General features: G+C 39.0%; 1 protein-coding gene across 3 annotated transcripts in view; it reads left to right on the top strand.

Annotated features, from left to right (window-relative positions):
• dock4b (dedicator of cytokinesis 4b) overlaps positions 1 to 27316 on the top strand; it is a 237364-nt gene that overhangs the window by 16660 nt on the left and 193388 nt on the right. The window lies entirely within an intron of this gene.

Consider the following 27316-nt stretch of genomic DNA (forward strand, 5'->3'; position numbering starts at 1 on the left):
ATAAAAGTAACAACTTCAAGGTTTTCCAAATAAACATTCTGTGAAAAATAAAAGAACAACTAGGCTTATTGTGCTAACAAATTTTAGTAAGCTGTCTCATAAATTATTGCCGATGTGCGATATTATTTTAATTTTTTTTAAACCAATTCAACCACCGATGTAGAAAGGGTTTGACAATATTTCAAAATGGTGATATATCGTGATACTTTGTAACTCAAAAGTTTTAAAAAGCTGTCAATGTTCAAACAAAAAAAAAAAAAAAAAAAACAAATTGCTACCAAAATCTTCCACCATAATAGTGCCTCAGTTAACTCCCTGGCTGCCATTGACGGGGAAGAGCAACAGAATGAGTCACTACCTATTCATTACTGGGTCACTTCCTGTTCTGTAACCCAAAATCAACAAGAAGTGACTGAAAATCATCAGGTAATGACCTGAAATGGCCCAAAATGACCTAGTTGCCTGGCATTGGCTGCCACTGATGGCCCTAGAAGTGGGAGGGGCCCGTTTGAATTGGGCGGGCATATCGCATCATGAGGAATCACCCCTTCAGATGCAATAAATTGTTATTCCTAAATAAAACACAAACTACAATACAATTACTAAGCAAGCAGGACTGAACGGGCCCTCGCAGTTTGGCACAATTCGGACGTCACACAAACTCGGACGGCACGCGTCAGGGTGGTGACTGATCGTGCCCCTCTAATCATCTAATGAGAACCTAACATGCTCAAAACTCACCTCTTTTTTTAGGGATTAGAAATACATTCACACACCTAGGAGAAAAACCTATTGAAGAGGGTCCTACAAAAAGGAGGTGCGACTGAGCTGTGCAGCCACGCTCTTATTCACAATCAAAATGAATGTGTTAGGGGGCGCCAGGCCTAATGGGTAATATTTCAATGCAGTCGTGTTCCGGCCGGGATACCACTCATACATGCCAGATATGAAAAAGACTGCATCTTGTATCTGGGAGTTATTAGTCATTGTTGGAGGCAGTCTTTCAGGTCCTTCACGTGTTCGCTTTCAATTCAGGTGAGACGGCTAGACTGGATTGCTAAATAAAAGACTGGAGGCAAGAGATCATTGCTGCGCAGTTTTAATTTCAGAAATTTCTGGGTGCATTCAATGACAGAACAAAAGCTGTGTAGACAAATGCACACCGAACAGAGAGCTCGGCGTTGCTTATATGCTGTACAGATAAGGAGGTGTGTGTGTTTGGTGATTAATTCATAGCTCATGAGCCTTGCTGGTTGGCAGTTAAAAGTCCATGATTATTGTTGGTAGTTAAAGTCCATGATTACCTGAGGCAAAACTGTCAGTTGTTTTCTGTGAAAAACAACTCCATTTATGGACATTATTGCATTAGGCGAGATGCATACTGACTTCATCATCTACTGAATTTGGCATGTTGCCCAAAAAATGGCTGACTTTGGTACCCCAGGTCAGGTCCATGAAAGAAAACCCACCATTTTGATAACTTAGATCTCATATGTCTCATGAACAGTCTCACCAATTTTAAGGAGGCTCAAACTAACTCCCTAGGCGACAATGTCTCAAATGTGCACCCTGTAAATCGATAAAATTTTCACATTCAATCCAAAATACCCGATTTCCTGATGGTTTTGGAATATGGGTGCAAGAGACTTTTTGGAGCAGTTTTAAGTGCACATGTTGGCCAATTTGAAGCCAAATTGTTCATTGCCAATCAGATTTTTCATCATGGGTGTCATTTTAAAGCTATTCTTAGTGTAGAATTTGAAGTATGTGAGATTAACTCCAGAAATCTGCATTTACATGTGGAACATGACGTTGTAGTACTTATTTTCTATCAAGGCGAAGACATTCAGAAACAGCCCGCTGTGGTGCTACTTCTCAATATCAAAGTGTGACTTCTACTCGCGAGAGGTTAATGGGATGTGTCCTATTAGGAATTCAGCGGCTTAACTGATCTGTAATTCTCCCGCTGTATTGCCAGCAGAAGTGTTTGTCATCTGTGTGGGCCGAAGGGGAAACATGACTGGCAGCCCATTTTCATAAGAAAATACGGGGTTTTTGCCGATGACAATCAATGTGATTGGCAGGTGAGCGGCACCGTTAATGCACCAAGAGACACTTGTTTTTTCACCCATTCTTTGTAGGAAAAATGATTGCGCGTGCTGGTGTAGTGTCAGTTATCCGTTCCCTGTGGCGGTAATCCGGGCGAGCGTGTATTGACCATAAAGGAAGTGTACATTGATTTGTGGGAGCGCTTGTGTGCTAGTGTGACCCAGTGTGTAATCGTAATGACCTCAGGGCTTCCATTTGCACATAAAGCTGGCTTTAGTCAAATCTATTTCTGCTCAGACTCAGGTTACTTGGGCCAGTGTGTTGAGTTCAATACGTTAAAATATTCATGGTGTGTATTTTCTGGACTATAAGTCGTAGGACGTAAATGCTAACAAAATGTTAGCAAATACAGTGAGTGGCTGAATACTCTCGGAAACAATACTGTGTTGATAGAACTTGATTTTGGCAATGTACAAAGAGTAAGAATTTTGTTGTGTTTCTTGTCTATGAATGTTGCGATGCTAATTTTTGTGAGTGAATGGTGTTGTCCATTGTAGTTTAGCCTTAAGTTAGCAACCTCTCCTGAACATTTCTACATACAGAATTTTCAGTTTAAGCCACACCTCAACGAGAAAATATTGCCTCTTGTTACGGCAGAAATTTGGCAGTTTTTTGGTATATGGCAAAATGGCTTTTGGCATATGGCATTTTTTTTGTATATGGCATCTTTTTGTTGAATGGTCATATGGCAATATGTGTGGCAAAATGGCTTTTGGCATATGGATTTTTTTGGGGGGTATATGGAAAAATGGCATTTTGTAAATCGCTTTTTTGCCATTTTGCCATATGACAAAAAAATGTCATATGCCAAAAGCCATTTTGCCATATACCAAAAAAACTGCCATTGCCCTAAAGCCATTTTGCCATATACTAAAAATGCAATACACCAAAAAATATGCCGAAGGCCGGAAGCCATTTTGCCATATACTTAAAAAAAAAAACAAATAAAAACTGCCATATGCCAAAAGCCATTTTGCCATATGCCAAAAAATGCCAATTACAAAAAAATGCCATTTGCATAAAAAGCCATTTTGCTATATGACAAAAAAATGCCCTTCAACAAAATATGCCAAATAAATAAAAAAAAAAGCCATATACCAAAAGCCATTTTGCCATATGCCAAAAAACTGCCGTATGCCAAAAGCCATTTTTCCATTTGCCAAAAAACGAATATACAAAGAAATGCCATATGCCAAAGCTATTTTGGCATATACCAAAAAACCTGCCATATGCCAAAAGCCATTTTACTATATACCAAAAATGCCATCTGCCAAAAGCCATTTTGTCATATGACAAAAAATGCCATTCAACAAAAAAACACCATCTAAAAAATGCCAGATACCAAAAGCCATTTTGCCATATACTAAAAAACTGCCATATGGCAAAAGCCATTTTGTCATATGACAAAAATGCCATACACCAAAAGCTACTTTGCTATATACCAAATACCAAAAGCCATTTTGCCATATACAAAAAAAAAAAAAAAAAAAAAAACCCTGCCATATGTCAAAAGCCATTCTGCCATATGATGAAAAATGCCATTGAACAAAAAAATGCCATATGCCAAAAGCCATTTTGGCATATACCAAAAAAACTGCCATATGCCAAAATCCATTTTTCCATATGTCAAAAAACAAAAAAAAAACATACAAACAAAATGCCATATGCCAAAAGCCATTTTTACATATACAAAAAAAAAAAAAAACGCCAAATGCCAAAACCCATCATGCCATATGACAAAAAAAGTCATATGCCAAAAGCCATTTTGCCATATACCAAAAAACTGCCATTGCCAAAAGCCATTTTGCCATATACCAAAGAATTGCCATATGCCAAAAGCCATGTTTCCATATGCCAAAAAATGCAATACACCAAAAAATATGCCGTAGGCCAAAAGCCATTTTGCCATATACTAAAAAAAAGCCATATGCCAAAAGCCATTTTGTTGCTATATGAAAAAAAATGCCCTTCAACAAAAAATGCCATATAAAAAAAATGCCATAAACCCAAAGGCATTTTGCCATATACCCAAAAAATTGCCATATGCCAAAAGCCATTTTGTCATATGACAAAAATGCCAAAAGCCATTTTTCAATCTGCCAAAAAATGAATATACAAAAAAAATGCCATATACCAAAGCCATTTTGGCATATACCTAAAAACCTGCCATATGCCAAAAGCCATTTTACCATATACCAAAAATGCCATCTGCCAAAAGCCATTTTGCCAAATGACAAAAAATGCCATTCAACAAAAAAACACCATCTAAAAAATGCCAGATACCAAAAGCCATTTTGCCATATACCAAAAAACTACCATATGGCAAAAGACATTTTGTCATATGACAAAAATGCCATACGCCAAAAGCTATTTTGCTATATACCAAATACCACTTGACGTTCTCGGCCGTTTGCTGCTGTTTATTTTTATTCTTATTAATTGTTTGTTTTTGGTCTCTGATGAAATAAAAATGTGACATGTGATTTTTACATGCGACTTATACTCACAAATATACGTCCACAATGTCGTGCAATTGTGACTCTGCAAGCAGCTAATGCTCCTATTGTTACCATTGTTTTTGTCAAAATTAGCAAGCAAACACATTTCCACTCTAGCGAGAGTGTGTTTGCTGACCATTTATGCTGTTCAAGTAAAACTTTTGCCCGTACAAGGTTGCTGTCACTAATGCACACTGCAGCAATTGCGGACATTCCTCCGAGGTTTTTGTGGCGTCAACTGGGGTTAGGAGTTCTCATTTGCTGTATAACCTTGCTAGTTTTGCTGCTGATTCATTTAAAAAAACATTTCTGGAGTTGGAATAGTGGTCTAAAAGCAGCCACTACAGTGTTTTCTACATAATCACAATGGCGTATATACATCAGTTACTTAGCGTGTTTGGAAAACTACCGCAGAATTCTAAACCTGAATTAGTAGATGTGACCTTAATGGGCGCTTTTAGCAAATAATGCTGGCAGGAGAGTGCTCAGTTTCACTTGCAAGCCCTCCAGAGCAGCTTAGGTCAGTATGTTTGTCAGGATTAATTCCTGACTGAGACAGGCCTGAAAGGTCTTCACACTGATAGGTTTTAAGATACCCGCAGTTTGACCTTGACTTAGCATTCACCCTTTAATTCCGTCTTCACCTCACATTGGCGAAGGATGCATGCAACGGCATCATGAATGACCCTTAACTGCCTCTTCGCCTCAATACGTTTCCTTCTCAAGCTTCTTTATCTCTTCTTTGCATTCCTTCAAATCCATACTCATCTGTCCCAGATATTCCAGCGTCATGTGTGTGTCTGTCTCTGCATAATGTGTTTATTTGTAGCCCGCACGCATGTGCAAGCGGCAGCCTCGGCGGATCTCACGTCTCGGAGATGATAAAGCACTACAGATGCTCGGCAGGCTTAGGAGAGCAGCTCCAACCGCAAAGGATCTTTGGTGTGGAACTTGCTCTGCCTCCTGTCAAATCTTACAAAACACGTTATGCTTTCTTTGGAGGCGCGTTATACGCTGCAATGAGATTTGAAAAGGCTTTTTTCGACGCCTCTTCTGATGCAAAATTGGCCTTTTTGCAGTGTACAAATGTTGCTTAATGAGCTTAGCAATGGATGAAGCTTAGCGCTTTAATTGGCCTGCTGCCAAACATATTGTTGTCAGCTCCATTTGAGATAAACTAGCGTAATCTGGATGTATTTTAGATTAAATAACGATATTTAGATTGAAAGAAAGCGCTGTTTTCAAGAATTAAAGTCTGGAGATAGAAGTTAGCATTAGATGTGACAAAACGATGTATTTCTGGAGTAGGACTGCAGCTATCGATTATTTAAGTAATCGATTCATCTATCAGTTAGTTAGTTCGAATAATTGTAATAATTAATTGGATTAGGGAACATTTAATGCATTAATGCAATTTTAGAAGATGTAAAACAAAGGCTTGGTAAGATTGCACTTTCAAAAGCGTACTAAAGGCATGAAAATCTCTCACCTTTTGGCGAAATTGAAGTAAAAAAGGGTGACCTATGTGAATTGTGTAGATCCGAGGAGAAAATTTTTAAGGAGGGGGGCGGTCGGGATATTTTTTTTAATGTCGGGACGCTTGGTATGCAAGCGGGGAAAGCGGCACAAAGCCAAAAAAACGCACCAGAGTGGCCAAAACATTGACTTACAGTGGGGCAAATAAGTATTTAGTCAACCACCAATTGTGCAAATTCTCCTACTTGAAAAGATTAGAGAGGCCTGTAATTGTCAACATGGGTAAACCTCAACCATGAGAGACAGAATGTGGAAAAAAAAAAAACAGAAAATCACATTGTTTGATTTTCAAAGAATTTATTTTCAAATTAGAGTGGAAAATAAGTATTTGGTCACCTACAAACAAGCTGGCTGTCAAAGAGGTCTAACTTCTAACGAGGTCTAACGAGGCTCCATTCGTTACCTCTATTAATGGCATCTGTTTTAACTCATTATCAGTCTAAAAAACATTTGTCCACAATCTCAGTCAGTCACACTCCAAACTCCACTATGGCCAAGACCAAAGAGCTGTTGAAGGGAAGACTGAATCTGCAATAGGTAAAACGCTTGTTGTAAAGAAATCAACTGTGGGAGCAATTATTAGAAAATGGAAGACATACAAGACCACTGATAATCTCCCTCGATCTGGGGCTCCATGCAAGATCTCACGCCGTGGCGTCCAAATGATGACAAGAACGGTGAGTAAAAAGTCCCAGAACCACATGAGGGGACCTAGTGAATGACCTACAGAGAACTGGGACCACAGTAACAAAGGCTTCTATCAGAAACAAAATGCACCGCCAGGGACTCAAATCCTGCACTGCCAGACGTGTCCCCCTGCTGAAGAAAGGTTGTTCTGCTCTGTTGTCCGCCGCCTGGCACCCTGGACGTCCATTTGGCCGTCTTCCACCAATGCCCCGGCCCGGCGGTTCGTTCCATTGGGGTTGCGGGTCTTACCAAATGCGCTACTGCCCTCCAGTGGCCAGTTTTATTGCTTTAAAATGGATTTTAAGCATTGTGCTTTGGAGCTAAATGGCATCAGAACTTAGAGGTGTCTCTTGTGGAAAAAAAAAACGTAAAAGACGTATAAACACGTCTTTGGGACAATGAAACAATTAAAAATAGAACGTATTTGTACGTTTTTGGGAGTAAATGAGCTAATTAAACAAATCCTCGAAGCAGCAAAATTTGATTAGAAGCTTTTTTTCTCATTGAATTACTCGAGTTCATCGATTAATCGTTGCAGCAGTTTAAATCACACTTATGTATAGTGCTGCAACGATTAATCGATGAACTCGAGTATTCGATTAGAAAAAATTATTCGTATTAAATTTTTTTGCTTCGAGTATTCTTTTAACTAAAGTGGCGTTGTAATGGTTTATTTTTTGAAAGTGTTTGAATTTAGTTTTATGGATTAGGGTGGATACACTGCCCTCTGGTCTGCCTCTTTTCACATGGCTGAATCCAACTGCTCCCTGTTAAGACCAACGTAAGCCAAGTTTTTGTTTGAGCTAATATTTTTTAATGCATTCATAATTTAGTTTATAGATATATTTAGCCGTTTTTTTTTGTGGGAATATTTGTCTGAACCATTTGTTAAGAGCATTACAAAAAAAAAAAAAGCTTTAGCATTTGATAGCATTTAAGCTAGCTGACTTTTTCTATGTAAGTTAGCCAATTGTTCTTTTGTTGTACATAGATCCTCATTAAAAAAATATATACCATTTGAGGCTCAGCTAAGTTATTTTAATTTTTCATGTTCCTTATCCGATTATTCGAACTAACTAGTCCATCGATTAATCGACTACTAAAATATTCGATAGCTGCAACCCTACTTATGTATAATGTTCACGCCAAGTGTCTGCTGACATATAATCCTGCCAAAAAAGTGATTACACTCCAGTGTGACTAATTTAGGGCTAACTTCTAATTAATTGTGCATTTTATAGCTTGTGCGATTTATAGTCAGAAAAATACGGTAATTTTCCAATCGCGATTCTTTTCACATTTTTCTACTTTAAACCTACATTTTTATGTTTTTTTTTCTCATACTAATGACTTTAACCTTGGCTAGTGAGCAATTGCATCCTTGGTCCACATCTATTAAATGGCTGCGGTAGCGTCTATGTACATTGACTGTAAGTTCAAGAGCCGTGACGACAATATCGATCGCTCCAAATCACCTTTCCATCACGGTTGAGATTTGCCCGCCGTCTCGTCTCAATCACAGCTCGCGCCCCGGCAGTTTTTCCTGACCTTTCCCGCTCTTCTTTGTTGATGATGGTCGATGTGTAGTTGGCTCTCTGCCTGCCCTTCTCACCTCGCTCGCTTCTCTTTGCCCAAAGCTTTGCACAAGAAGGACTTTTCACGCCTCATTTTTTCCCCTCGCCCAGTCAATCTGAGGAATGTTCGGACCAATTGCAATTGATTTTTGTTACACACGACTGCTCAAGTCATTGAAAATAACTTGACTTGACAAGGGAAGGAGCAACAGCTTTATGTATGCTGCCAGAAGTCTTTTAAAGAGCTCCAAAATATGACTGCAAACAACCAGTCGCCTTCATAATTAACTTGTATCTCGAAATTAATTGTCTGGCGTGTTTAATTGATCAGGTTGACTAAACCGCCTACCGCGACCCACTTTGCTTACTCATCCCAACCTGTCTGCAGGGATTACCGCCTTTTAAAGTGTTTATTTAGTGAAAAGGAAAGCCTTCAAACCACACAGAGATGAAAAGAGAGTTTGGTATTTGCATTCATTAGCCCCCGGATTGATTTTTGTTGTTGTTGTTGAAGTTTTGTCTGTCTGTGGGAAGAAGCGTCTTGGAAAATCATCTGATGGTTGATTGAAAAAGCCTTTTTCAAGTACATTTTTTGATGAAACGCATTGTTTTTTGTTTTTTTTTTATGAATAAACTCTCACCTAGAAAGGTTCTCTTCAAATTTGCGGTGTTTAAGCGTGCTTTTATCAACAAACAAATCATAATCATAATACGAACGAGCAAATTTCACCTAAGACACTCGATGGGTTGGGTAAAAATGCCTTTTTGAAATTAATTTCTTGATAAAACGCGGTTTTTAATGAATAAACTCTCACCTCAAAGACGTTCACTTCAAATTTGAAGTTGCTTTTATCACCAAACCAGTCATAATCAGAATACGAATGAGCATATTTCACCGAATACTCTCGATTTTTGATTATAAAAGCCTTTTTCTAGTGCATTTCTTGATAAAACGCAATGTTTTTCCTGAATAAACTCTGACCTCAAAAATGCTCACTTCAAATTTGAGGTGTTTGAGCGTGCTTTTCTCAGCAAAGCAATCATAATCACAATACGAACGAGAATATTTCACCAAATACTCTCGATGGTTGATCGAAAAAGCCTTTTTCAAGTGCATTTCTTGATCAAACGTAATGTTTTTAATGAATAAACTCTCACCTCAGAAATGCTCACTTCAAACGTGAGTTGTTTGAGCGTGCTCTTATCTACAAACCAATCAGAATCATAATACAATAAGCATATATCACGGAATACACTCAACGGTTGATTGAAAAAGCCTATTTCAAGTTCATTTCTTGATCAAACCCAATGTTTTTAATGAATAAACTCTCACCTCAGAAACGTGCAATTCAAATTTGTGTCGTTTGAGTGTGCTTTTATCAGCAAAGCAATCTTAATCACAATAAGAACGAGCGTATTTCACCGATTACACTTGATTTTTGGTTGAAAAAGCCTTTTTCAAGTGCATTTCTTGATCAAACGCAATGTTTTTACTGAATAAACTCTTACCTCATAAATGCTCACTTCAAATTTGCGGTGTTTAAGCGTGCTTCTATCAACAAACAAATCATAATCATAATACGAACGAGTAAATTTCACCTAAGACACTCGATGGGTTGGGTAAAAATGTCTTTTTGAAATTAATTTCTTGATAAAATGCAATGTTTTAATGAATAAACTCTCACCTAAGAAACGTTCACTTCAAACATGAGCTGTTTGAGCGTGCTCTTATCTACAAACCAATCATAATACAACAAGCATATATCACGGAATACACTCGACGGTTGATTGAAAAAGCCTTTTTCAAGTGCATTTCTTAATCAACCGCAATGTTTTTAATGAATAAACTCTCACCTCAGAAACGTTCACTTCAAAGTTGAGGTGTTTGAGTGTGCTTTTCTCAGCAAAGCAATCATAATCACAATACGAACGAGCATATTTCACCGAATACACTTGATGGTTGGTTAAAAAAGCCTTTTTCAAATTCATTTCTTGATAAAAACGCAATGTTTTTACTGAATAAACTCTCACCTCAGAAACGTTCGCTTCCAATGTGAGGTGTTTGAGCGTGCACTTATCAATAAACAAATCATAATCATAATATGAACAAGCATATTTCACCGAATACAATCGATGGTTTGGGTAAAACGGTCTTTTTGAAGTTAATTTCTTGATAAAACGCAATGTTTTTAATGAATAAACTCTCACCTCAAAAACGTTCACTTCAAACGTGAGTTGTTTGAGTGTGCTTTTATCTACAAACCAATCATAATCATTATACGAACAAGCATATATCACGGAATACACTCAACAGTTGATTGAATAAGTCTTTTTCAAGTGCATTTCTTGATAAAAACGCAATGTTTTCAAATAATAAACTCTTTCCTCAGAAACTTTCACTTCAAACTTGAGGTGTTTGAGCGTGCTTTTATCAGCAAAGTAATCATAATCACAATGGGAACGAGGATATTTCACCGAATACACTTGATGGTTGGTTAAAAAAGCCTTTTTCAAATTTATTTCTTGATAAAACGCAATTGTTTTTAGTGAATAAATTCACACCTCAAAAACGTTCACTTCAAATTTGAGGTGTTTGAGCGTGCTTTTATCACCAAACCGATCATAATCATAATACGAACGAGCATATTGCACCTAAAACACTCGATGGCTGATTGAAAAACCCTTTTTCAAGTTAATTTCTTGATAAATTGCATGTTTTTAATGACTAAACTCTCACCTCGGAAACGTTCACTTCAAACTTGAGGTGTTTGAGCGTGTTCTCATCAACAAACAAATCATAATCATAATATGAACAAGCATATTTCACCGAATACACTCGATGGTTTGTGTAAAAAGGCCATTTTAAAAATTAATTTCTTGATAAAAACGCAATGTTTTTAATGAATAAACTCTCACCTCAAAGACGTTCACTTCAAATTTGAACTTTGCTTTTATCACCAAACCAATCATAATCAGAATACGAATGAGCATATTGCACCTAAGACAATTGATGGTTGATTGAAAAAAGCCTTTTTCAAGTGCATTTCTTGATAAAAATGCAATGTTTTTACTGAATAAACTCTGACCTCAAAAATGCTCACTTCAAATTTGAGGTGTTTTAGCGTGCTTTTCTCAGCAAAGCAATCAGAATCACAATACGAACGAGCATATTTCACCGAATACTCTCGATGGTTGATTGAAAAAGCCTTTTACAAATTAATTTCTTGATAAAACGCAATCTTTTTAATGAATAAACTCTCATCTCAAAAAGGTTCACTTCAACCCGTTGTGTTCTAGCGTGCTTTTATCAGCAAACCAATCATAATCATAATACAGCAAGAATATATCACGGAATACACTCGACGGATGATGGAAAAAGCCATTTTTAAGTGCATTTCTTGAGCAAACGCAACTTTTTTAATGAATAAACTCTCACCTCAGAAACGTGCACTTCAAATTTGCGGTGTTTGAGCATGCTTTTATCATCAAACCAATCACAATCATAATATGAACGAGCATATTTCACCTAAGACACTCGATGGTTGATTGAAAAACCCTTTTTCAAGTTCATTTCTTGATCAACCGCAATGTTTTTAATGAATAAACTCTCACCTCAGAGAGGTTCACTTCACATTTGCGGAGTTTGAGTGTTCTTTTATCAGCAAAGCAAAGCATAGGCATCATACGAATGAGCATATTTCACTGATTTCACTTCAAAGATGAACTCAATCGCGCTCTCAGATTGGATATCAATCCAGTGGCAATCTCACTCCAGGCAATGTTATTAGAAACCCTTTCGTTGCACTTGGCGCGACTGGAAAATCCATCCACTTTAGCTTGAAGTGGCCTCTGCCCCGCCGCAAGCCTAACCTCGCCGACCGTCCACCTGGCGTCTTTATTTTCCAGCTTCAATCGCTCTCTGCCCTCAGGGGAGGGAGTCGGAGGACCTCTAAGCGTCAAGTGTTGCTTCTAAAAGTAGCTGAAACATATCCCCTTTGTGTGGGCGAGTGGGGAAGGAAACCACCGTGGGAGCCTTTGTTTGCATGGAGACTTCAGTTAGGCAGAAAATATGACCCCCCCCCCCAAGAATTCAATATTTGCATGTAAATTTCCAATATCCACTGGCTCCAGCGTCCCCTGCGAGGCTATTCTTGCTAACAAGCAATTTATGTTGGAAGCTAGCCCCGGATAGTATACATCCAAACACTAGCGTGGAAATAATCCAGCATGTGCCACTTAGCTAACGTCCACGTTTCACTGGGACTTCTGGCCAGATCCTGTTTGACGACAGATGGCTTTGTTGATCAAGCGAGAGCTCTTGTTGTGGGGGGTTCTTCCCTCGAGGGGACTGGAAATGTAAAAATAGCGCTTCTTCGTATTGAGTAATCTTCACCGTTATGGATCAATAATGGAAATCTACCTCCGGCCTGTCAGCGAATCATCTTTCAGTCTTTGCGCATTGCTTTCATGCTCACTTAAAGAGCAGAAAAAGCACCAACTCAGTGATTTGCGTCTTTGAAACTAGACCTGTTTCCCCGTGGACATTGTTCACACCTTAAGAGCTTGCCGGTTCAAAGCTATAGTGTGAAATGAGACCTACCAAATTTTTGGACTACACTGCTGGCCAAAAGTATTCGGATAATGCTCAATTTCTCCCAGAAAATGATTGCAATTACAAATGCTTTGGTATTAATAGCATCATTTATTTTGCTTGCAATGAAAAAAGATAATAATTTTACGCAAAACTCCAAAAATGAGCTGGACAAAAGTATTGGCACCCTTTGAAAAACCATGTGATGCTTCTCTAATTTGTGTAATTAACAGTACCTGTGACTTACCTGTGGCACATAACAGGTGGTGGCAATAACTAAATCCCACTTGCAGCCAGTTAAAATGGATTAAAGTTGACTCAACCTCTGTCCTGTGTCCTTGTGTGTAACACATTGAGCATGGAGAAAATAAAGAAGACCAAATAACTGTCTAAGGACGAGAAAGGTACAATTGTGAGGAAGCATGAGCAATCTCAAATACCATGACTAGCAATTAATGAAACAACTGGAACAGTAACTGAAGAAATAGTTCGCACTGTACGTGAATTTCATTCTTGTTTACATCTGTAGCACTGCTATGCATGCTAGGAGGTATGTTGGACAACAACAGTGTTGACAGCAGGTGGCAGCAGAAATTGAGTGTCTCCCCCAAGGGAGCAGTGATGGTTGAATGAACCTTCTTGAAGCAATAAAGCTTTGCAACCAATTGGTTCAAAGCTTCATGGTGGTTCATTTCACAGCCGCAAATAAATTGTTACCGGATGATAATATCTTTTAGTGTAAATATCCCATAATACAGTGAGGACAGCTGCGGCTTATAGGCCAGTGCGACTTATCTATAAACAAATGTCATTTTCGTGTCAAATTTGGTGGGAGGTGGCTTATAGTCAGGTGCCGCGTATAGTTAGTAAATTACGGTATTTGCTTTCCGTTGATAACTGATCATGTCTTTTTTTGCTCACTTGGACCAGTTTGGGCCTTCTGCTGTGCCGTTCTCTGACCTAATGAGCCTGGAGAATCTATAAATAGTGACCCGCAAATGGCTCATACTGTGCTTCTTCTTGTACTGTAGGCTTAGTTTCCTCAAGCAAAATATGAAAGGTTACTGTTACATTTAGCCGCATCTTCTGAGATCAAATCCGACGGCTGTAATGGGCATGACTGAAATGAAACGGAAGCAGCCATTGATTCAGACCGGGGAATATTTCCAGACATCATCAGAGATGATGCGTCATTCATAAGCTCCCCCGGGACCCTCATCTGGACTGCTGCCATAATCCTCTTTGCCCTAATGCACCAGTAACCTTACGATTATCGCTGCCATCTAGGAATACAGACTCTAGTGGGCCACATTTATGGATGATTATATAGATTTTCTCTTGGTTTTAAGATTTTATGAAGCGACACATACAGTGGGGCAAATAAGTATTTCGTCAACCACTAATTGTGCAAGTTCTCCCACTTGAAAATATTAGAGAGGCCTGTAATTGTGAACATGGGTAAACCTCAACCATGAGAGACAGAATGTGGGGAAAAAAACCAGAAAATCACATTGTTTGATTTTTAAAGAATTTATTTGCAAATCATGGTTATATATACAGTAGATATATTTTAGTTGAATCGTTTTCTAATTGTATTTAACGTTACAGACATAATATGTTACACTCATCCAGAGTCTTTAGTTTAGGCTTAAGATAGGGTTGTCAAACTTACCCCGATAACGGCGTTAATTAATTTTTTAAAAAATGTGTCACGTTAAAATATTTAATGCAATTAATGCATGCGCTGCACGACCCACTCACGCATTGTCGCGTTCAATCTGTAATGGCGCCGTTTTACCTATATATAGAGGTAAAAGGCAGCGTATAATGAGTAGAGTGAAATTTGGCAGCCTTTGGAGCCTTTTTTAATTTGCTAAAGCCTTACAATTCCTTTCCCTATGATTAGAAATATCGTGGGAAGCAATGTGGGGGAGAAAGGTAGAATTGATCTTTTTCTTAACACCCTATGTTATTTCCCACCGCAGAGAAGATATATCAATTGGTACCACTACGCGCAGTCATAGTTGCACTTCCCATCATGCATTTGTGCAGAACAGTTAAATGGCTACAGTATCATTTACTGAAAGCTCAACAAATACACTAGATGGAAATATTTAGTCACAATATACAAAGTCACATTTATCCTTTAAGAATTACAAGTCTTTCTATCCATGGATCCCTCTCACAGAAAGAATGTTAATAATGTAAATGCCATCTTGAGGAATTATTGTCATCATAAACAAATACAGTACTTATGTACTGTATGTTGAATGTATATATTCGTCCGAGTTTTATTCATTTTTTTCTTAATGCTCTGCCATAATGTATATGATCGGGAAAAATTATCGTGAATGATTGGAATTGAATCGGGAGCAAAAAAAAAAAACGAAAAACAATCGCATCGGGAAATATCGGGATCGGCAGATACTCAAACTAAAACGATCGGGATCGGAACAACCCTAATTTTGACCCATTCCCCCATGCAGATCTCCTCTAGAGCAGTGATGTTTTGGGGCTGTTGTTGGGCAACACGAACTTTCAACTCCCTCCACGGAGTTTCTATGGAGTTGAGATCTGGAGACTGGCTAGGCCACTCCAGGACCTTGAAAGGCTTCTTACGAAGCCACTCCTTTGTTGCCCTGGCTGCGTGTTTGGGATCATTGTCATGCTGAAAGACCCAGCCAGGTCTCATCTTCAATGCCCTTGCTGATGGAAGGAGATTTTCACTCAAAATCTCTTGATACATGGCCCCATTCATTCTTTCCTTTGCGCAGACCCTGGTCCCTTTGCAGAAAAACAGTCCCAAAGCATGATTTTTCCACCTCCATGCTTCACAGTGGGCATGGTGTTCTTCGGATGCGATTCAATATTCTTTCTCCTCCAAACACAAGAACCTGTGTTTCTACCAAAAACTTCTATTTTGGTTTCATCGGACCATAACTCATTGTCCCAGTCCTCTTCTGGATCATCCGAATGCTCTGTAGCGAACCGCAGATGGGCCTGGACGTTTACTTTCTTCAGCAGGGGGACACGTCTGGCAGTGCAGGATTTGAGTCCCTGGCGGCGCATTGTGTTACTGATAGTAGCCTTTGTTACTGTGGTCCCAGCTCTCTGTAGGTCATTCACTAGGTCCCCCCGTGTGGTTCTGGGATTTTTGCTCACCGTTCTTGTTATTATTTTGACGCCACGGAGTGAGATCTTGCATGGAGCCCCAGATCGAGGGAGATTATCAGTGGTCTTGTATGTCTTCTATTTTCTTATAATTGCCCCCTACCTATTGCAGATTCAGTCTTCCCAGCCTGGTGCAGATCTACAATTTTGTCTCTGGTGTCCTTTGACAGCTATTTGGTCTTGGCCATAGTGGAGTTTGGAGTGTAACTGACTGAGGTTGTGGACAGGTGTCTTTTATATCGATAATGAGTTAAAACAGGTGCCATTAATACAGGGAACGATTGGAGCCTTGCTAGACCTTGTTAGACCCCGTTAGAAGTAGTTAGACCTCTTTGACAGCCAGAAATCTTGACCAAATACCTATTTTCCACTCTAATTTGGAAGTAAATTCTTTAAAAATTAAACAATGTGATTTTCAGCTTTTATTTTCTTCAACATTCTGTCTCTCATGGGTGAGGTTTACCCATGTTGACAATTACAGGCCTCTAATATTTTCAAGTAGGAGAACTTGCACAATTGGTGGTTGACTAAATACTTATTTGCCCCCACTGTATTTGTTCAATGGACTCATGAGTGTACTGTATTATCCAAACTATAAGTCGCACCTAGTAGAGTATTAGCAGCTTCCCTGTGGAGTTCTTAGCGTAGCTGCACAGACACACCAGTGTATCGCCATAAGTTTCAGTACTGTGACGGGCTGTCAACAGACTTCCCGCAAAGTACTCGTCCTTTGAGCCTGGCGGCCGAGCAGCATCCTGATGTTTGTGTTTCTCCACAGCTCATTAGAGTGTTTTATACTTTCTTCCCTCCAGCTAGCGCCAAGCGTGGAATGGGCACACAAATGAGGTTACCTTTTTCCGCTTTGTACAACGGTGGGAGGAGAAAAACAAAGAGTAAATTAATCACTCCAGCCTTGCCCGTCCCTCCTCTTCATCTACATTTACCTCCTGCAGACTTTTTTATGAATAGTTTTATTTAATTACAGACATCCTTGGTGCAAGCGCACAACTGCCACTGACCTAAATCGGGAAACTGGGACGGTTTTGTTTTCCCTCACCCCTACAACTGTCTTACTTATCTGCATTGATTTTGTCTGTGTTGGACTTTAGCGAGAGAAATTAGCTGAGCAGAGGTATCAACTTAACAACCACCCAGACCGCTGGTCCGTCCGTCTTGCGCCTGATGCTGCATTAGCCTAGTTTAGCCAGCACGTAGCTCTCAGCTACTTCCTCCAATTTAATCTACCGGACGTGCCGGGGAATTGGGATTCTCTTGCATTTACCGTGCCTGACATGAAGAGAGTCATTATGGAACAAATTGGTGAGCAGCCTCTTTTGTTCCCGCATATGCAGACTCCTTAATAGGCAAGATTAAGTGTAGGGCCTCGAGTCGGAGCAAAATTCAAAGGATTTTGCCATATGATTATTCCCTAAGAGAGGGATTGAGTGGCTTTTCTCTTACACTTTCTAGGTTGAATGAATTGCGACAAGGTCTCCAATACCTCATTGTTTCTGATAATCATCCATTCCTTCATGCCAGAGGGTCTCCGCCCCCCAGGAACAATCGTCCACCATCCACCAGTGGCATTTCAGTGCAGCAAAATAGCTCAGACGACAGCTGAACCCCCTTCATCCCTCCGGAATGCGAGACTACGTGCACACACGGAGGCCATACATTCAAACATACAAACAGTGGTTAGCTCTGTAAGTTTGCCGTTCAGGAATCAGTCAACGGCTTCAGCGGTTAAGCTGAACATGGCTGCTTTTTTAAGGTCTACCATTTCCTGCGAGCAAGCAAGAGCCGAACAGGAAGGATGCTTCTGTTAAATGTATTAGACTCTGCAACTAGTGGTGCAAAATTGCGAGATTGCCTATTGTTTATTGACCGCCACTTCTTGCTAATGGTAGTTGTGTTGGCAAGACGACAAACCACAGAACCAACCAGTGAGGTTCCTTTTTATAGGAAAGAATGAGAATCAGTGCCAGTATAGACACAGTCCAACACTCACTTCTGGTACTTTAAGTCCTTCTCAGTACAGTAGGTTTGTGGAGGTTTCTGATAAGCTTCTAGTGTAGATACAGCTGTTACTGCAGATTAGGGATGTGCCGGTACGAGATTCTGACGGTATGATAACCTTAAAGGGATCCTCTATTCTTAAGACAAGTAATTTTTAAAAGATAAATGTTAGTATGAGTTATAATAATTTGATATTAAAACCCATCTTAATGTTTTTGTTTTAATAAAGTTTGTAAAATTATTTTAAGTGATAGGTCGCCATTCTTTTTACGTCGCAGTGCGTGACGTCACCGGTCCCTTTGCTGAAATTCCAGCGTGCCACTTGTGAGCTTTCCCAACATGTCGTCAGTTCTACCCTTCCTGTTTGAACCAGATCTGAAAAGTGAAGAGCAGGACAGCACTGTTGGTCGTTCACAAGACAAGCTTCAGGGAAAAATGCGTGCAGCAAATACCTGATAAGACAAGAGAGTGCTGTTGGGAACTCCGGTTGGGAGCGAGAGTGTATGCTGTTTGGAACTCCGGTTTTATTAGCAGATATTTAAGGTAAGCATATTGGGTTTTCAAACTTATCCCAATATAATTATGTAGATTGTTAGCATCCAGAGCTGTCGCGTGCTTTACATACAGTCAAGGCCAAAGGATTACACCTTGTGTAATCCATGTCTTGTACATTGTAATGCGTGGTAGCTAGGATACGTGTATAAAAGTACCAAAAAGGGGAGAAGCATACACTTATACACATTTATTCAATAAATATAATATAATAATATAAATGTAAAATGAATGTAAAATTTGGACGTGCATAGCCGTCAATGGCATGGACTTGTATGGCCAGCAAAACGGGCATATACCCCCCAAAAATGCCATATACCCCCCCACAATCCAAAATGCATTTTGCCACATACCAAAAAAAATGGCAAATGGCAAAAAAAACGCCACATGGCAAAAAAAATTGCCACATGGCAAAGAAAAAAATTCCTAACGCCACCCTGTCTGTCAATTCGCATCTAGTTCTACATACATATGATATCTATAAGACGCATCAGAACTTAGCTACGTGCTACAACTGTAGCATCATGCGGGCGTAGTTTGTAGCAACGTCGGCGTAGCTTGTAGCGGCTTTCGGCTGCAGTAAGGTATTTTTTTTTATTGGTTCTTCCTCTATGCACGTGACGTCAGCACGTTGTCCCGCATAAACGTACTCCGGGCAAAACGTGATGGTTTGAGCTGGCAAAATTAAACAATTCCTCGAGGTGAATAAAATTACTCAGATCAGTTTTTTAACTCGAGTTACTCGAGTTGCTCGAGTATTCCTATGTATACATATGTATGTATATATATACAGTATATAGATGTATGTATATATATGTGTGTATATGTATGTGTATATATATATATATATATATATATATATATATATATATATATATGTATGTATATATATGTATATACAGTGGGGAGAACAAGTATTTGATACACTGCCAATGGGTTTTCCCATTGACTGTGTATCAAATACTTGTTCTCCCCACTGTATATGTATATATGTGTATATGTATGTATAGATATGTATATATATATGTGTATATATGTATGTATATATATATATACTGTATATATATGTGTGTGTGTATATGTATGTATGTATATATATATATGTGTGTATATGTATGTATATATATATATATGTGTGTGTATATGTATGTATGTATATACATATGTATATGTATGTATGTATGTATATATGTATGGATATGTATATATATATATATATGTATGTATTTGAATGTATATATGTATGTATATACATATGTATATGTATGTATGTACCGCTCAAACAGATTAAAATGAGAGCACAGTGAAAGGTGTACTTGTTGTGTTTTTCGGAGTTTTGCCGCCCTCTGCTGGCGCTTGGGTGCGACTGATTTTATAGGCTTCAGCACCCATGAGCATCGTGTAAGTAATTATTGACATCAACAATGGCGGGCTACTAGTTTATTTTTTGATTGAAAATTTTACAAATTTTATTAAAACGAAAACATGAAGAGGGGTTTGATATAAAATTTCTATAACCTGTCTTTTAGGAACTACAAGTCTTTCTATCCATGGATCGCTTCAATAGAATGTTAATAATGGTAATGCCATCTTGTTGATTTATTGTTATAATAAAGAAATACAGTACTTATGTACCGTATGTTGAATGTATATATCCATTTTGTGTTTGAATCGTGATTAATTGCGATTAATTACGATTAATTCATTTTTAAGCTGTAATTAACTCGATTAAAAATTTTAATTGTTTGACAGCCCTAATATATATGATGTATGTATATATATATATATATGTATATATGTGTATATATATGTATATATGTATGTATATGTAGATATGCATATATATATATGTATGTATATATGTATGTATATATATAATATATATATATACTTTTTTTTTTAAGATCTAAAAGTTTTTCGAGTGAAAGCAGTGAATTGGTCTTTTTTTAAAATTCTAGTCACATCTGAGAGGCAATTGTTGGCTGTTTTCAACAATGTACATCGAAAATAAAGACAGATTGACTGAAAATGGTTCAATATTAGATGAAATGTCTTGTTTTCTCGTGTATATTTATAATTTCTCTTTACCTAAAAAATATGTCTTATCCGATTACTCGATTAATCGATAGGATTTTCAATCGATTACTCGATTACTGAAATATTCGATAGCTACAGCCCTAATCCATACACTTAAAATCTTTTTGACATTGAGCACTCTGCTCTTCTTCCAGCAAAGTGAAACAGCAAGTTTCTCGTACACCCCTGCGAGGTTACTCGCTACTGGGCCTTGCTGATAATGAGGAACGCTCCACTGGCTTCTATTTGTAAAGCACCTGCCATCTGCGTGTCCTTGAGTGGATCGGCGTCTTCAGTGACTCTCGCTGTGCTCTGAGGCTACCACCGTCTGTCAGAGCGTGCGCGTGCTTATCGCTTTGCGTGCGGTTGTTTCAATCGGGACTTCCTTCCGCGTCTCAGCCTCCTGTGGCGAATCTGAGTGCGCGTTTAACATCCGAATCTGCACCCAGTAGTCCCTCCGGCTCAGTGTAGACCGCCAACACTGCAGTCCTTTCTTTCAACGTCTGTAAAACACACACACAATTATATAGTCTGCCTCTCACTGAGTGCTTTGTTTTATCTCTTCGCTGAATGAAGGCTACTGGGCCAGGATGTGAAGGCAATGTATGGGATAACGACGACACAGAATTTGAGATTCTCCTCCGCTGGGACCGAGCTGTCTCTCTCAGCTGTTTGTGACGCTTCTTTCATCCTCCCCTTTTTGTGTTGGAGCTTGTTTGCGGCAAACTAGGCTAAATAAGACTCTTGGTGGTTGGCGGCAGACGTGCCAAATTTGACGAGACATAGAAACATGTAATAAAAAAAAAATTGGCTATGACCGCATTCCTCTCATTTGCATTCCCAACGACTTCTGTCTCTCTGTCGGTTGGCTCTAGTGGAACTTGCGGGAGGCTTAGAAGCGTTTGTCCTTGACTTCAAGCGAAGGGATGCGAGCTGAGTGAGCAATGTTTCCCAGGGTAGGTGATACGATGAGGAGAGAAAGGGTCAAAGGTCACAGTGGTCAGGAATATGGCAGTTTTATGAATTTGGAGTCCTAGTGTTCGAGTTGTTAATGCATGTATGGTAAAAACTTGGATGGTTCCACATGACAATGTGCTTACCCCATAATGGGTTGGGGATAGATTTATAATGTGGTGATTAGCGCTAGCTGTCTACAAAGATCTGATATAATGGAATGGCATGTTACCAGCTCATTAACGCTCAGTCTATACCTAAATGAGAACCATTATTCAACCATTCGCATATCATTTTGTCGTATTTTTCATTGTCTCTGATAGAAAGTGTTTCTAAGGGGCAGTTTACATGGCGACTCTGCGACACAAAGACGCAATGATTGATTAGCGGACTCGCCTTGTGTGAATATGCTGTCTGCAAAGACGAAACATTCTGAATCCTGCCTCCAAAGTGGAAGAATCCGATTGCGGAGGATTGAGGTGGGCTTGTTCCGTATGAATATCAAAAGCTCCCGCGGCGCGAGACCGCCCCGATAACGTCAGCGCTAGGGTTGTTCCGATCATGTTTTTTTGCTCCCAAACCGATCCCGATCATTTTAGTTTGAGTATCTGCCGATCCCGATATTTCCTGATCCGATTGCTTTTTTTGGTCCCGATTCAATTCCAATCATTCCTGATAATTTTTCCCGATCATATACATTTTGGCAATGCATTAAGAAAAAAATGAATAAAACTCGGACGAATATATACATTCAACATACAGTACACAAGTACTGTATTTGTTTATTATGACAATAAATACTCAAGATGGCATTTACATTACTAACATTCTTTCTGTGAAAGGGATCCACGGATAGAAAGACTTGTAATTCTTAAAGGATAAATGTGACTTTGTATATTGTGACTAAATATTGCCATCTAATGTATTTGTTGTGCTTTCAGTAAATGATACTGTAGCCATTTAACTGTTCTGCCCAAATGCATGATGGGAAGTGCAACCATGACTGTGCGTAGTCGCACCTATTGATATATCTTCTCTGTGTTGGGAAATAACATAGGGTGTTAAGAAAAAGATCAACTACTACCTTTCTTCCCCACATTGCTTCCCACAATATTTTTAATTGTGGAGAGAGGGATTTTAAGGCTTTAGCCAATTATAAAAAGGCTCCAAAGACTGCCTAAATTCACTCTACTCATTTTATGTTATCTTTTAGCTCTATATGTAAGTAAAACGGCGCCATTAAAGATTGAACGCGACAATGCGTGAGTGGGTCGTGCAGCGCATGCATTAATTGCGTTAACTAATTTTACGTGATTAATTTGAAAAAATGAATTACCGCCTTTAACGCAATAAATTTGATAGCCCTACTTTAAGCCAAAACTAAATACTCTGGATGAGTGTAAGACATTTTGTCTGTAACATGAAATACAAATACAAAATGATTTAATTGAAAAATATAAATATTTAAAAAATATATTTTTTTGCCGATTCCGATACTTTGAAAATGACGTGATCGGGACATCTTTCGTCAGCACTCGTACACGTCACATTGGGCGTACGCAGCGGTGCTACTAAACATTAAAAACAGCAAATATGGCGGAATGTCGGATTTAATTTACTGTTTTAATAATATTTTTAAATTAAATATGTGGAATGTTTCCATTTTTGTGCCTTTTTGAACAAAAGAAAAATTGCTTCGAGTGGGCGGGCTTATTTTTTCCGGGCTGATGAGCTTGTTGGGGTCAAAGTGCATCATTCGCTGTGGCCTTGTAAATCTGCACTGCCCCCTAGGGCCTGTCATGAATACTACATCGTTTTCATGCGGAATTTCGACATTGTTCGAATGGAGACGGGCCCATATCAATGCAAATTTGAAATTTTTCATATTCTCGGAGAATCACAATGTAAACGGCCCCTAACAGTTTCCCTGAATGTTAAGTGTTTGACCTTTTGTTTATACTAAAGTGTTGTAATTAGGGCTGTCAAATGATTAAAAATTTTCATTGAGTTAATCACAGCTTAAGAATTAATTAATCATAATTAATTGCAATTCAAACCATCCCTAAAATATGCCATGTTTTTCTGTATATTATTGTTGGAATGGAAAGATAAGACAAATGACGAATGTATAAAACTCTGACGAATATATACATTCAACATACTGTACATAAGTACTGTATTTGTTTATTATAACATTAAATCCACAAGATGGCATTAACATTAGTAACATTCTTTCTGTTACAGGGATCCACGATAGAAAGACTTGTAGTTCTTAAAAGATAAATGTTAATACAAGTCATAGTAATTTCATATTAAAACCCCTCTTAATTTTTTCGTTTTAACAAAATTAATAAAATTTTCAGTCAAAAAATACACTAGTAGCTCGCCAGCGGTGACGTCACACGGGCTCCCTGTCGTTCTTCGACAGTGTCTTTAACTACGTAAGGTAGTGATTGAAATACACCACAAGGTGTCAATGGCGAGTTTTAAATTACTTAGTAATCAAGCAAATAATTGTGTTTTGTCCCTCGACTGATGCTGTAGTTCTGTTTACTGGTCCATCCACGTCATTATAGTGCTGGCTTCACAACGTACGAGACCTCTGATAGTTTGTATATTGTGACTAAATATTGCCATCCAGTGTATTTTTTGAGCTAAACGAAATGTTTGAAGAGTTTGACCAAAGTCTGAGTAAGTTTTATGTGTATTTCGCATAGCTATTTCGATTGGGAATGCCAGCTTTTCTTTTTGTGAACATTATTATTATTATTTTTTTTGAGAGATAGGAATATTATTAGGGCCCGAGCACTAAACGTGCGAAAGCACTATTGTTCTGCAAAAGATTACTATTATTATTATCTTTTTTTTTTTTTCTCGGCAAATGAAAACGGCCAATTTGGAGGCTTCAACATGCTCAAAAACTCACCAAAATTTGCACATACGTGCAGGGAAATTTACATTTCGATAATTTTGCAACGTTGCAAAAAATGCAACAATATGGTTCAGTGGCACCCCTTTGAAATTTTTAAATTGGCCTATAACATTAGGGTTTGTCAGCGTAGAGAGATGAAATTTGGGGAGTCTATACCTTGTCCAAAACTGCTCCAAAAAAGCATTGGCACCCATATTCCAAACTCAACAGGAAATTTGTTATTTTGGATTGAATGTGAAATTTTTTATTGATTTACAGGGTGCACATTTGAGACCTTTTAGCCGAGGGAGTTCGTTGGGTCGTCTTCAAAATTGGTGAGACTGTTCAGGAGACATATAATATCTTAAGTTTTTTTAAAATGGTGCGTTTTCATCCATGAGTCTGACCTGTGCGAGGTGCCAAAGCCATTTTTTCGGCAAGATGACAAATTCACTAAATGACTAATAGCTCCTTGACACAACGTTCAATTTTTTTCATATCTGGCATGTATGTGCGGTATCCCACCCTTAACATGAGTGCATTGAAATATTCCCCATCAGGCCTAGCGCCCCCTAATGGGAACAGGAGATGCCTTTTTTACGAGACAGGCTCCTCCTCCAAGGAAAAAAAATCTATTGACCTCAAACCTGCATCAGGGGAGCCTTAGGACATGTGTTCAGGTGCCTGATGAAAAATCTTGAGGTTTGGTTGAAGCAAAAGGGTCCAACAGGAAAGTGAAAATGCATGTAACATTTTGTCTCGCCAAAAATTTTGAATAGTCATAACTCGGCAGATATACAGCATATCTGCGCCACACTTCCCGTGCTTCTTGAGTCATACTCTGAAGGGTCCTGTTGCGGTCATTTGCATCAACCCTACAGCACCAACTAGTGGTGACAGAAAAGAGTTTTAAAACAGCCCTCTTCTCTTAGGTTTTTTTCAACATAGAGCAATGAAATTTGGGGAGTTGATACCTTATGCAAAACTGCTCCAAAAAGTCTCTTGCACCCATATTCCAAATCTAACAGGAAATCGGGTATTTTGGATCGTGAAGGGAAAAGGTACCGTTCTCACACACACCATATAATTGTTTGCATTAGTATAACACATTCATTTAACTATAGTTTAGGCAGACTCCACTCAGTGGCCTTGAACAAAGTAAAGTGAATCACCTTATCGGCGCTCATGAGGGGGAAAAGAAAAAATGGTTCCGTTTCTCGTAGGCACCGTCTAACTGTTTGCATTACTCGAACACACGTAATGTAATCAATCAGGGAATAGTATCATTTCTCATATTCACTGTAGGACTGCACGACTCTAACACACCTAATGTAAAATAAATAGCACACCATAGTTTAAAGAAACAGAATAGATACACAACGCTATCTTATCACAGAAGCCCAAAACGTGTGCACCATGAGCAAGATTGACGCACCAAACTCTGGCAATCAGTCCTCCCGACAAGGACAAAGACCAGCACGCTTTGTCCTAAAACAAGTAGTGCCAGCCCGGATAAAAAAGTTGACAAGCAGGCGCTTGTGATGTCAAGACCAGCGTCGGTCGCTGTGGCAACCACATCCCATCCACGCACGAACCTAAGCTCGAAACCGGCCAGAGAGGGATGATCCCAAAGCAACGCCTGGACACACCTTCGGCCGGCCCACGGACTTAAAAAACACTGGACACTGAGATGAGACAGATTTTGCTGCTCGGAAACATATAACCTTGTTTTGGATCGAGAATTGTCCTTCCGTTGTCTGTTTTTGCCTTGTTTTTGACCATTGTCGACGAATAAATTGTCATCCTGCTTTCGGCGAGTCTTTTTCAAACTTTTGGAACATGGAGTCAGTACAAAGGGTTAATATCAGAGATGAACACGCGAAGTTCCGCCTTTCCGGTTGGCGCGCGCGGAGTCAGCATCGGCAGGGCGGCACTTTGTTCAGCAGTCGCTGTTTCCGTGCGGCTTGTCTGGGGAGGCGAATTTCAACAATCGAATGTGAATTTTTTATCGATTTATAGTACAGTTTATATTTGGAGGCCTGAACATGCACGAAAACTGACCAAATTTTGCACGTACATGCGGCTTTGCGTAAATTTCGATAATCTTGCGACATTACGAAAAACCGCAACGAAATGGCTCAGTGGCGCCCCCTTGAATTGAGGCGAGTTTCGAGCAAGTTAGGTTCTCATGAGATTACAAGAGGGGGACAATCTGCCACAACCCTAACCTGCGTCCGAGTTGCGCCAAATTACGAAGGCCCGTTCAGTCCTGCTTTCAAGGCCTAGTTTTTGTTGTGTTTTCACGAAATGATACTTATGTTTGTTGTGAAGGAGTTGCCTAAGCTTATGCCAATAAACAGCGCGGTCCAATGAACGCCTGTTTCCACTCGCCTTTCTTAGCCTCTTAGCTCTCAATGTGTAATAAACGGCGTCATTGTAATCTGTTTGAGGCAATGCGTGAGCGGGTCATTCCGCGCATGCGTTAAATGCGTCAAATATTTCAACGTGATTAATTAAAAAAGTTAATTACTGCCCATTAACGCGATAAATTTGACAGCACTAGTTGTACTATTTGTTGAATTGATTTCATCATTCTTATATCACCGCTTTCATCATTCTGACTTTTGTTGCTATGGCCTGA

Source organism: Corythoichthys intestinalis, chromosome 13, assembly GCF_030265065.1.
Source record: "Corythoichthys intestinalis isolate RoL2023-P3 chromosome 13, ASM3026506v1, whole genome shotgun sequence".
Lineage (NCBI taxonomy): Eukaryota > Metazoa > Chordata > Actinopteri > Syngnathiformes > Syngnathidae > Corythoichthys > Corythoichthys intestinalis.